The sequence below is a fragment of the Agrilus planipennis genome, unplaced genomic scaffold (assembly GCF_000699045.2).
Source record: "Agrilus planipennis isolate EAB-ADULT unplaced genomic scaffold, Apla_2.0 scaffold56, whole genome shotgun sequence".
Lineage (NCBI taxonomy): Eukaryota > Metazoa > Arthropoda > Insecta > Coleoptera > Buprestidae > Agrilus > Agrilus planipennis.
In genome coordinates this window covers 81,866-94,146 of record NW_020438870.1, presented here as the reverse complement: position 1 = coordinate 94,146, position 12,281 = coordinate 81,866, and the positions used below count along the sequence as shown (strand labels likewise).

The 12,281-nt window shown below is 31.6% G+C and overlaps 1 protein-coding gene across 4 annotated transcripts in view; it reads right to left on the bottom strand.

Moving 5' to 3' along the window:
- Nucleotides 1–12,281, bottom strand: part of LOC108732685 (ABC transporter G family member 20) — a 77,489-nt gene that overhangs the window by 39,123 nt on the left and 26,085 nt on the right. The window contains exon 1 of one of the 4 annotated variants that reach the window (XM_018463625.2): nucleotides 4,090–4,353. The exons of the other annotated variants lie outside the window; for them this stretch is intronic. The gene's annotated coding sequence lies outside the window, so the exon portion shown is untranslated. Of the gene's footprint in view, nucleotides 1–4,089; nucleotides 4,354–12,281 lie in introns of those variants that run through there. 4 annotated transcript variants of the gene reach the window in all.

Below are 12,281 nucleotides of genomic sequence, written 5' to 3'. Positions count from 1 at the left end.
CTAGAATGGCCTCTCACGTTCCTCTATTTCTTCTAAACCCAAAGTGATCTTCCGTCCTTTTTTCTGTTCTTCTCTGTACAATTCTAGTTAAGATTTTTGACGCATGGGAAGTAAAGCTTAATTGTTCTAAATGTCTCGCACCTATCCGCACCTTTCTTTTTGGTTATGATTACTATCACGCCTAAACGGGATATGTAAAAAAATGGAGTATACTATTCATTTTATAATGGGACCTAAGAAAATATTTTTGGATTGTGTATATATGTATAAAGAAGCACCAAGAAAGAATTTTGCGAAAATTGCCTTCTAAAGGATTGAAAAAAAAACAAAAATTTAAATATTTTAAATATAAATAGCCGAGTGAGGTTGCATTCGAAGAATGACGCATATTCTTTAATTGTTCTTGAGTTGTAACCGGTATTAAATTTTTATCATATATACTGCTGGTGAAACCACGACAGGTAACTACGATGTCAAGCATAGTTGAGTGAAGTGTCATTCGATAGATACCTGTAGAAATTCTAATAATGTCATAAATATTTTTCATCAAAATGGTAGTTCATGTTGTGTGGTTTTCATTGATAGGTGCCTCCTTCTCTACAAAAAGAAAATCGTCGCTTTCACTTTCTGTACAGTTACTCGAATAATTGACAAATGCGCATCAGATCTGTCTTTAAACGAGAATTGCGTAAATGTTAATATAAATGCGAGCTTTTTCTAATGGAGACATTCATAGTACGTTTATTGAAATGGTACTCTACAACATGAATAAGTGACCAACTTTTGCGTACTACAATAGAGAGAGAACTACTTCAACTATAATAAATTCACTTTATGCAATACTCTTTTATTTACTATTTATATAACCCAGAAAAATAGTTCCGAGAACATAAATGGCAACAGTACAAAAAAGAAAAATTATTAACATTCTCTTTAATAATACACAGTTTTTTGTTACTATATTTTGTTTAAAAGGGTTTTCGTAAGAGTATGTTTCCACTAACTAAGCCAACAAATATTGTAATTCGATTCGCTATGGTACAGTATAAGTACACAATAAATTATAGTCAAAGAAGCTAATATTCCAAGGGTTAAATGAACGGTTAGGGTAAATGTAATACAGTGGGTAGTTACACCCTAAACTATATTTTAACTCCAAATGAAATTCGAGTTTTTTTTATGAGTTGTTTTGATGTCAATGATTACCCGATGAAGTAACTATGTAGTGAAACAATTTATTGTAATGTGTCTGCTATTATAGATAAATAGATTTGCTTGAAACTCGGAGTTTTCCTTCAGTAATTTATATTATTATTTTCAGTTCCTAATTGGATATCACTTTTATCAAATATGGTGCACTAATTTATACATACCACAACCTTACAAACTTATCAGTATAGATTAGCTACCCTAATGTCAAACGCAATATATGATAATTCGACTGAATGTTTAGCTAGCCGTTAGTGAAAACAGCGCAGTTTGTGTAGGACAATTTTGGTGACTTTTGACCCCCCCCCCCATACCCCCATGCCATGTAAGGATATATAAGAAGTCTCGATCTTCCCCTCCTCTTTCTTACGTAAAATTCTATATCGTTTTTCTAAATAATAAAATGTTAGAATAGGATCAATTGCATTAAAACATACAGTATAACGTGAATCAAAGATTTCTAGTTTTTAACAAATAATTGTTCAAATTATACTCTTATATTGCTATAAGTACGATTTAGATTAAAACTATATTATTATTATTATTATCACGTATTTGGTATTAGAATTAAAAGTAATTTTTCAAATAATTTTAGCAAACATAAATCAGTAAAACTACAAACGAATAAAACTTTGACTAACATTTAATGCTTGCGAGAATAACCATAGTGACAAAAATGAACCATGAAGCGACATATTAATTAATTCGTACAACTTATGTTTTTAAATCTTTGCTGCAGTATATAAAGTAGAGGATCAGCCAGCATTCATTCAATTAATCTAAAGATACTTTAAGAAGTTAATCTTTTGGTTTAGTAAATAAAAATTTACCCCTACATGTAGAAATTATTTTTCTTCACATCCTGCGTTAGTAACAGAACTATCATTAATAATCGTTTCCTCATTTGTATAAAATTACCACACGTTTACATGGTTTTCACAAGAATTTAATACCACATGATTCATTTATGATTCAAGTCTCCATTTTTCCAATTATCCAAATGACAACGACGGAAGAAACCACTGTTTGCCTTAATTACTGTAGTTACTTTTCATTAAAGTTTGATGAATTTTAAAAAATATATACGCTCCATGCCAGGTCATGTCACATAATAAATGTCATTTACGTAAAATGGCATGAACAATGTTATGAATAACAATGAGTAAATGGCAAATAAAAAACTGGCGTAGATCTATTAGTTTGATTTGTTCAGACTTCTATTCTGTTACATTTCTTCAACATGAATTTTAATCAAGTAAAGGTCAATGCAATCATATACCAAGAAAATACTACATCAAAGGAAAATGATCTTTATACTATACTTCCTATCGAATAGCTAGAAAGTTAAAATTTTTGTCTTTTTTTAGGGTTTCGTATTACTTTAAAAAAATGATAATCACCCACGCGCTCGCGAATCTCAAAAATTAGTGTTTTTATAATCTGACAAATAAAATTAGTAGTTAATGAAATCAGAAAGGATAAAAGAGGATTTTGAAACAAAATTTTATAGACTCTATAACGTATTATTTTGAAGGAGTTTGTTACCTAAAATAATTTATATAGAATACTCTTAAGATATTGCTGAAAATACACGTACGAAAAATATTCTCGTTAAAAAAACACAGAAACTAAAATTATAAAAAAAATACAATCAATAGATAATAGAGTTTCTTAAATAATTCGTAGCATATACAGGTGTGGTCAATAAAATTACGATTAAATATAAATATTTGGTGGTAAGGTCTTAAATTTTAGATAGAACGGTAGTGGTTGTGAATTAACCCTCACGGATTAAATCGACAACAGTATCATCCATTCAAATTTGAATGAGTTTAGCTAGTCTCCAGTGGAAACAAACATGTCATGTTTAACGTTCTCTATTTTCCAAACTTTTCCGTTCTGTAGCTGAAAAGACATGGGTTTTGCCATCTAATTAAGTTGTTTACAGTCATTTATTCGTACTACACACATCTATTAATAAAAACATTGGTTAATACTTATTCCTTACGGGTCTAGTCACTTATCATTGTTGTAATGTCGAGGTAACTGTAACGATACCAGCGTACTTGAAGGAAGCCATTATAATAGTGTCGAGCAAGGTTAATGCCTTAACAAATATGAAAAACACATCTTTATTAACGTATGAATAAAAGAGTCTGAACGAGAATTTATCCTTGCGGTCATTGTGGTGGCTTTAAAAGATGTGGGAATGTTGTGACGAACGCGACATTCAGATCAAAGTAGGCACGATGGCACAAAAAAGAATTGTTATTAAACAAAGACGTGGTGATGTTGGCCTCGTCCCAAACAAATGCAAACTATTATACCTACATTGATGTCATATTATATCGTTTAATTTTCGTACATGGCCCCCTTGTTTAATTTTTGACATTTTTTTCATCATTAACAGCAACGTTTTCAGTATTAATGAATGAATTTCAAAAAAATGAATTTTCGGGCTAGCGCACTGGATAGTAACGTTTTGTAATTTTTATAACTTTTTACTCCATAAATCTAATTAATAATTAATTCTAAACATATTTTCGTTGTAAACTGTTTTTCAAAAAAAAAAAATGTTTATGGATGACCTAGACAGTAAAGCCTTATTAGTGTTGAATCATTATGCAGTATCCTTTAATTAAATTTACTTTTATTGATGGCACATTAAATTAATTAAATTGAAAATTGAATTATCGGTATTACGTTTATTTTTCATTCGAAACTATAGAGAAACCGCAAAAGTTCGCTTTAGTGAATTGTGCTACCTACTTAATATTACATAATTGATTGAAAGGAACCAATAAGGTCAAGACAAATTAGACAATTTTCATGACTTAACATCAAATTCATTTGTAACAGCGTGTTTTCTGGCATGCTTACCCTAGTTTTTGTCTTTAAGCAATACTTTCCAATAACATCACTTCCTTCGGATCAATATCCGCGTTCTGTGGCGCAGACACGCCGTTTCCTACATTCGAAAAATTGCAATCATATCTCAATACAAATGAAAAGAAAAAAACAAAATTCACTTTCCATTTTTCACGAAAAACAATTCACGAAAACAGTTCACAGACTGCGCACTGTGTGTTAGATGTACGTACTAGAATTGGAACAAATTCATTCTAAAATTAGGCCAATGCGCTTGCTTCGTTACATTCAAGAATCTCTACAATAACCAACCGTATACGTATGCAAACAAAGGCCAACTAATAAGTTAATTATTGCCTTAATGCGAAGTAAACAATAGACGATCACTTCTTAACTGAACTTACGCAGGTTTGTAGCAATGACAATCGCAGACAATCACACTGGAATGCGTATAGGTACCTATTGGTAAAGCACTTGGTCATCAAATGGTAATCAGCATTACAAAACCATTTAAACGCCAAATTATGAGCGACATAAAATTTTTATGGTTTATAACTGATTACAATTCGTAAAATGTTCATAAAATTTTAAAATGGTACCTCGCAAGGAGGTCAACACCATATGATTCTTATTGCGATGGTCCTACCTAAAATTGTTGTAACTGAAGTTGTCAATAACACTCACTTGATGAAGCATCAGAATTAAAATAAAATTAAAAAATAAAGCGATCGAAGGAAATGGTAGATAATTTATTAGAACTTTTCGAAAATGACAAGTTGCCTCCTGTCTACCTCCTTTTAGTAAAGGTTAAAACTTTCGGTAAGTCGAATTACCTCCTAGCAGCGGAGTATGACTTAATTACCTTTGGGAGGCAACTCGACATCGTCCAAAGTTTTGAAACAAACTTTATATCAAAAAATATTCATCATTAATTTAAACTTTTTCGTGAATTATCTTGCATAACTCCCAGAGAAGCTAAATGATTTACTGTCGCTATTATTTTAGTAAGAAATGATTAGGGATCTTGGAAGACTTCTAGAATTTATTTATTTCATATTATCGATACCAAATTTTTTATCTTCGTCTAACTATTTTAATATAGAGCCCACCACATTCAACAGAAAGGTTAATATTTTTAAATGTGAATATTGAATGAATTTACATTGTACAGACACTGCAATTAAATACTAAATATGTATATACATCAACTTATTACATTAATTAAAAAAGCATATACAATGTATAAACTTCACAACACAGCGCTGTTAAGAATAATTAAATATTTAATTGTGAAGCGTAATGTGAAACAATGATTTTAAATATTAAATTTAATTAATTAAAATTTTTCTAGAAGCAGGTCGTTAACTGCAAGGTAACAACACAAGTAGCTACATTAAGAGTGGAAATGACTTGTTGTAATTAAGATAGAATGCCGCAAGAATACCTCTTTATAAAACCAATGACTTAGTAGAAATAAAACATTGTGTAGATAGGAATATTGAAATGTGTATGCAACTCATAGAAAGTCTTTAAACTATTATTGCTGTATCTCATAGTCGAAGATCAATAAGATTTTATCGAAAAATGAGAAAATGGAACAAGAAACTGTTTTTCCAGATTAAATTATTGAAAATAACTGACAGAAAAAAGTACGATATAAACTAAATAAAATTAGAAAAAGATTGTACGAAATTACTTCTTGAAGCAATTTAAAACTACGATTATATTTTCTTAATTTCTGTAATCTGTCGCAACCTTTTTTCTTAGAACTACTGAACGTAGAAACATAAATTATACGCTAAAACACAGTGATTCACATAATTTTCAAATATATTTATGCTTATGTAAATTTTCAAGGGCGTGACTTTTATTTACATTTTTTCGAGTCTTGTGACATGGTTTTTGACACATCTGGTGATGTACGCCAGAAGCTTTTAAAATTACAATTATGAGTGTGTGTCTCTAGAACAGCAGTTTCGAGCATTTTGACGTGACAACGTCTTATAATTCGATAGAGCCGGCTGCACGCACGAAAAAACATGACTCATGCGGCGTTACCTCGCTCTGAGGCGTTCCATTTAAGGCTTAAAGTGCAAGCGAGAGAGCGGAACGAGCGACAAAGAGGCACAATCGGCCTCCGCGTTCGGCAGCGTTCGACATCTGTCTCTCTCCTACTTGAGTGAGCGATGCGTCCGCGTGGACAGCTGCTATACAATAATACATTTCCAATTACCTCCTTCTCTATATCCATACAAAATATCTATCAAACAAATAAAATTAAAATTTTCTTTTGAAAAATGAAATCATTTAATCAGTATTTTCTTATGACGTTGTCACGTTCAACTATCGTCAGTAAACCGACTTTACAGACAACCGATTTTTAATCTTGTTACTCCCTTCAACTATTAAGGAAATTGATTTCACCCCTTGTTTATAATGCTCTCAAAGAAAACAGTACATCCAAATGAAAATTTTCTTTATATTATTAGCCGTTTGCTATTTTATAGCATCTCGGTAGCTTATTCAGGATTTTGCACTTGTCAATATCGTTTCTTAAACATTTTATCACGCACTTTCGATTGGTGCGAGCCGTTTTTCTTTATGTAGTTTCGTTCTCAAGATATGAGCATTTCAAAGGTTCGAACTCCTTTTTGCAGGAGCTCCGAGAATTGAGAATTTTTTTAATGCTGATCAGCAACGTCTAAAGCATATTAATCCGCGAATCATGATTATAAAATTTATCATCAATGACAAGTTTTATTACCCCTGCAAAACATCGATTTTACCTTTAAGGGAGTAATCACCCACAGGCTCTAAAACCCAAGGTAAATTTTACAATATAATTCCGTTGTTAAAACGTTTAAAAAGTATGAAATTCATTGCTCATGAATAAAACTCTTGCTGGGTCGATCTTTTCATAAAAACCCTTGGTTTGGTTAGTTTTGGATAGTTTTCAATGAAATAGGTGATATTTTCAGGTGGACGTACACATTAATCACACAGTAATCTGATCTAGGTCTACCTCTACCCCTCTTAACCACTGTTTCTGCCTCTAATATGTCTGACTAGACCTTCATGCCTGAGAAGGTGTCCTACCAACCTATTTCGCCTATTTTTTATTGACTTCCATAGAGTCCTCTGTTCTCCTATTCTTTCTAATACCTCTTCATTTCTAACCTTTTCTACCCATGTTATCCTCATCATCCGCCTATAACACCACATTTCGAAGACTTCTAACCTTTTCTTTTCTGACGCGCCCACTGTCCATGTTTCGCACCCGTACAACGCCGTGCTCCAAACATTCACCTTAAACAATTTTTTTCGAATTTCTAATTTAACCGTTCGCCAGCATAGAAGTAACTTCTTTTTATTAAAGGTGTCACGACCCTGCGCTATCCTCAGCTTTATATCCCTACTACTCCTTCCATTCTGACTTATCTGACTTCCTATCTTTATGTTCACTCTTTCCCTACCTTTTCTTCCCTTGCATACCAGTATTTTAGTTTTACTTTTATTTATTTTCATACAGTACTGATCTGTCAGTACTGCTTCCATTTTATTTAAAGCTATCTCTAGGTCCTCCTTGCTATATACTAATACTGCTATATCATCTGCAAATCTAAGCATACTAATTTTTGCCCCTGTATATCTATCCCTACAGTTGTACAAAACTATTACAAGAAGTATATACGTCCTAAAACTTTAAAAAAATTCAGTGGCATACATTTCTTGGAACCCTTTTTTTTTGAGACGCTGTGTACATTTATAAGAATTTGATTCGATAACACCCTCTGTGTATTATTCGTATAATATCCTACATATATGAACATGAACATCCGCTCATTGGTAACATCTTTTCGCTTTCGATGTATATGGTAGAAAGTGAAACCAGACTGCGTAACAGTAAGCTTGCTCAATCCATAATTCAATTCAACATATGATATTAGTTAAGTCGCTGGCGAACAATAAAAGCCAGTGGAACATCACCATTACATAGGTAAAAATTAATGCTATTCAAATATTGAAGCACTGATGATGATTTGTAAACAATAATTATAGTCGGACCCCTTATTGTAAGTGGCACATGGTTCCAATTTATTCTACAGTACATGTATGCCTATTCTTTGTGTATGTAGGTGCAAACATTTTATGGAATGTATTTAACGTGCACATTGAATAATTAATTTTTTTAAATCCATTTTTAATTGAATTTAAATTAAGAATGCTTCAGTGAAGCTAGCCCATCTCTTCAAAATACAGAATTTGTGGAAAAACCCACTTTTTTTGTTTGATTTTGATTCTCTCAATATGTTGTTAGAAAATGTTAGAAGCATTCAAAATGTAGTGTTACAGGCGAATGATGAGAATACCGTGGATAGAGAAGGTTAAAAATTAAGAGGTATTAGAAAGAGTAGGAGAATAGAGGACTCTATCGAAGTCAATAAAAAATAGGCGAGATAGGTTGATAGAACACTTTCTCAGGCATGAAAGTCTAGTCAGACATATTAGAGGCAGAAACAGGAGTTAAGATGAGTGGAGGAATATTAATGACTTCCGAAGATGAATATGTTGTTAAAACATTTCCGAATGTATTTAGTGTCAAGTAGACTGTTTAATAGAATAATTTGGTTTTAACAAAATATTATGGTCAAAACAATTGAAATGCGTACGTGATGGTATAGTCGAGGAAATAAAGCATTGAACCTTTGAATTTTGTGCAGTAAGTCGGATCGAAAAGCAATTTTCTATCATTACTGACCGAGTTTTTTTATATAACAACTTTACAATGTACTTATAAGACTGCATTTTTCTTATTCCGCGCATGACCTTTTGTGCGTATAAGTAAAATTGACCTTTATTTTTGGTAACATTACTCTTATACATTTGAAAAACATTAACAAATTATGGAATTTTATTAACTGAATTGTGTCGCTATTCAAACTTTCACTAAAAATTGAAAGTAGACAATGGACAGTATAAAATAAGTTAAATTACGAGAAATCGCAATTGTAAACAAATAGAAACGAGAAGCTAAATGCTAATGAATACCATGAACCAGTTAATCTTTTTAATCATAAAAACAAAGCGCTTTCAATTTCAATTTTAAAGAAACGCAATTAGAAATTGCAATAATAAACAACCTTCTACATTAACATGAGTTTTGTAGAGTCCTGTACCTCAAAACGAACACAGAAATATTTATAAAACCCATTCACATATTCATCTGTCCGTCTGTCACAGTCAATTTTCTCAAAACCTTGCTACTTATATAAACTTAAATTTTAACATATTAACACGTTTTATTGAGCCACAAATTTTGCACTAGCTTACAGTTAACGCGGTTTTACATTTTGCAGGATATCCACGCGTTCTTTTTTGCCATTTTTCTTTATTAATATTAAAATTAAAAACGCGTCAAGATTTTATGGTGCTTAGTATGAAAATTAGCTGTCCCGTTAAATTTTTTTAAGCTGGACGACGAGACTGTCAGGTGATGCGTGCAAAATTTGTGTTGTTTATTTTTATTGTCGTTTAGAATTATTTTGTGGATAAGGACGTGTTGGCAGGTTTATTATGTGGCTACAAAAATATAATAGCTGTTAGTTATGTTAAAAAGATGATGCGTTTTGTTGGCCAAGCATATAAATATTTGCTGTTCATTTCAAATATTTCCATTCTTTAACTCTTATATTAAATATTATAATTGCAACAGGTTTGAAATTTTTTTACAATCACATTTACCCTTAAAAATAAGTGTTCCAAAACTTATTTTATATTCATCTAACAAAAGCTAGGGGACCTCTAAGCTTTAAAGCTTGCGGACTTCGAAAGTTTGAAAAGCACTGCTGTAGATATAGCATAAACTGACTGACTAATACATATCAAAGCTTAGTTTAAACCCCTGCGCTTAGAGACTTGAAATTTTGCACAGAAGTTCGTTATGCAACGATAATAAGCATCAAGAAAAGATTTTTTAAAATTCAACCCCTAAGGGGGTGAAAAGGAAATGCAAAGTATCGATCAAGGCACAGTCTAAGCCACTGAGTTAGGAACCTTGAAATTTAGCACAAAGTAATCATCCATTATCCCGCCTCTCATGGGTATAAGACGGAGGTTAAAAGTTTAATATATTATTAAATTAAAAGAAAGATGTCTAGGGCTAATTGCTACGCACCAAAGGCTTATTAGGTTAGATTATGGAGAAATTGGTTCCAACTGTCATGCACTATCGACAAAGGCACAAAGGACAAAGGTACCTTTCAAATTTGGACGGGTTGAGGCTACTAGTGAATTATAAATGTTCAACATTGAAGAATGATTGAGCTTCTCTAGGTATAATTTTGATTTAAAATATCGAAGCCAAAAAGATTAACATTCGGAATTTATTGACAACATCTGCAAAAATACAAAAGCTTGAAGAGAAAATGTAAAATTTTTATTAAACTTGTTTGATTGCAAATTCAGAGTAAATATATTTCTCTCTTTCATAAATTTTACATTTCCTGAGTTTCCTTTTTTCCTTTCGAACACAATTTTTTTAAATGTAGTTACGCCACTGAACAAAATTGTGATATATCGACCATTATTCCTGATATCAGTCAATAGAAATGGCTAAACGAGAATAACAGTAATTAATACCTGCGATTGATTTTTTATTACAAAAACATGGAATGAAACAATTTAATTACCACTAAGTTTTATGCGCTGGAAACAAAAAAGGCGTACGTAAGTGGGTACATAAAATGTACTTTCAAAATGTGAATAAGAATTTGATAAATGATTATTTAAAGACGTCATACAAACTTCGCGTTTTATACTTTAACGTAAGAGAGTTTGTTAACTGGTGGCCCTACATTTCTGACACTTGCCGAAGTCTCTATTGGTTCAAGTTGGTAATTCCCGACATTGTTCTCTACACTAGTGAGAACACACAAAAAAAATCAGCCTTTTTATTTTCAAATGTATCTGGAAGATGCTGGCTTTTAATCTAAAAAACAATGAGAAAATTTTTTTATTTTTTCTTAGAATTAAAAGTTCAGTAGGTGCACCAACTGGATTCGAAACAGGCTCATACTGTTTACTCTTCTAAAACAAATAGAGATTGGAATAGTGTCCGATATTCAGGCTTGATGGTCATGGTCTAGGATTGATTCACCTCCTTTGATGAAAACACCCATGGAGTTGTTTTTTCCGACGTTTCGGGAACAATTGGGGTGGAATCCTGCCTCAACGAAAGCGGAAAGAATCCTAGAACATGTCAATCAAGACCGTATACGCACTATTCTGTTAACGCTAGCCGTAAAGGCCTTATAGCCTTTTCATCAAATCAGTACATCATTCCGCAAATTTCTTCTCACATAAATACTGGCAAATTAAAAATTCTTTCCCTTTCTTTAGCATTGAAATTGGTTCAAAATTGTTAATCCTTAGTATAAGGTGAAATAAATTACGATAAAAAATTAAAAGAAAACACTTAAATTCACTTAGTAAACTAGGAAATCGTTTGTTAAGCAATTAGGCAAATTTCATTGGAGACCTTGATTTTCCTTATCATTAACATTGAATTGGTAATTTCAATGTCTAAAGGTGGAATCGCAGAACTTTATGTTTAAATTCATAAGTTGAGAACTTTACTATGGTAGCAGCGATAGACAGAATATCCCAGAAAATTTTGGTTCACATTGCAAGCAATACAAACTTCTATATTATTCATGAACCAACAAAAATTTCACTTGATTAAATAGTTTAAGTTATGTGCTATTTATTGTATGTATAGGCACACCTAATACATATTAAATGAAAATTCGAATGGAAATATTATTAAAATGTGCTAAAATACACATTCTACATGAAAATGTTGAAAGAAAAAGAAAATAATAGATTGATACTACTAAATATTGAAAAGAGTCTGTAGTTATATTTACCTACGCGTTAGAAATTATTAGTTGTAATATAAAATTTAATCACTCAATGTTCACGTTATAAAAATGATTTTTATAATATATTTGTATATTTTGACTTTTTTTTTGAAACAGAAATTTTACGTAAAAATCTTTTATCGACTATAAAAATCAATATGATTTACAACAAAATGAGCCTTTTGCTACGTTAATTAAATTGAGAAGGGGGCCCGCTTTTTACCAAGATAAATATACTTTTATTCATAATGGGGAATTTTTCTTACTCAGAAAAATTCCCCATTA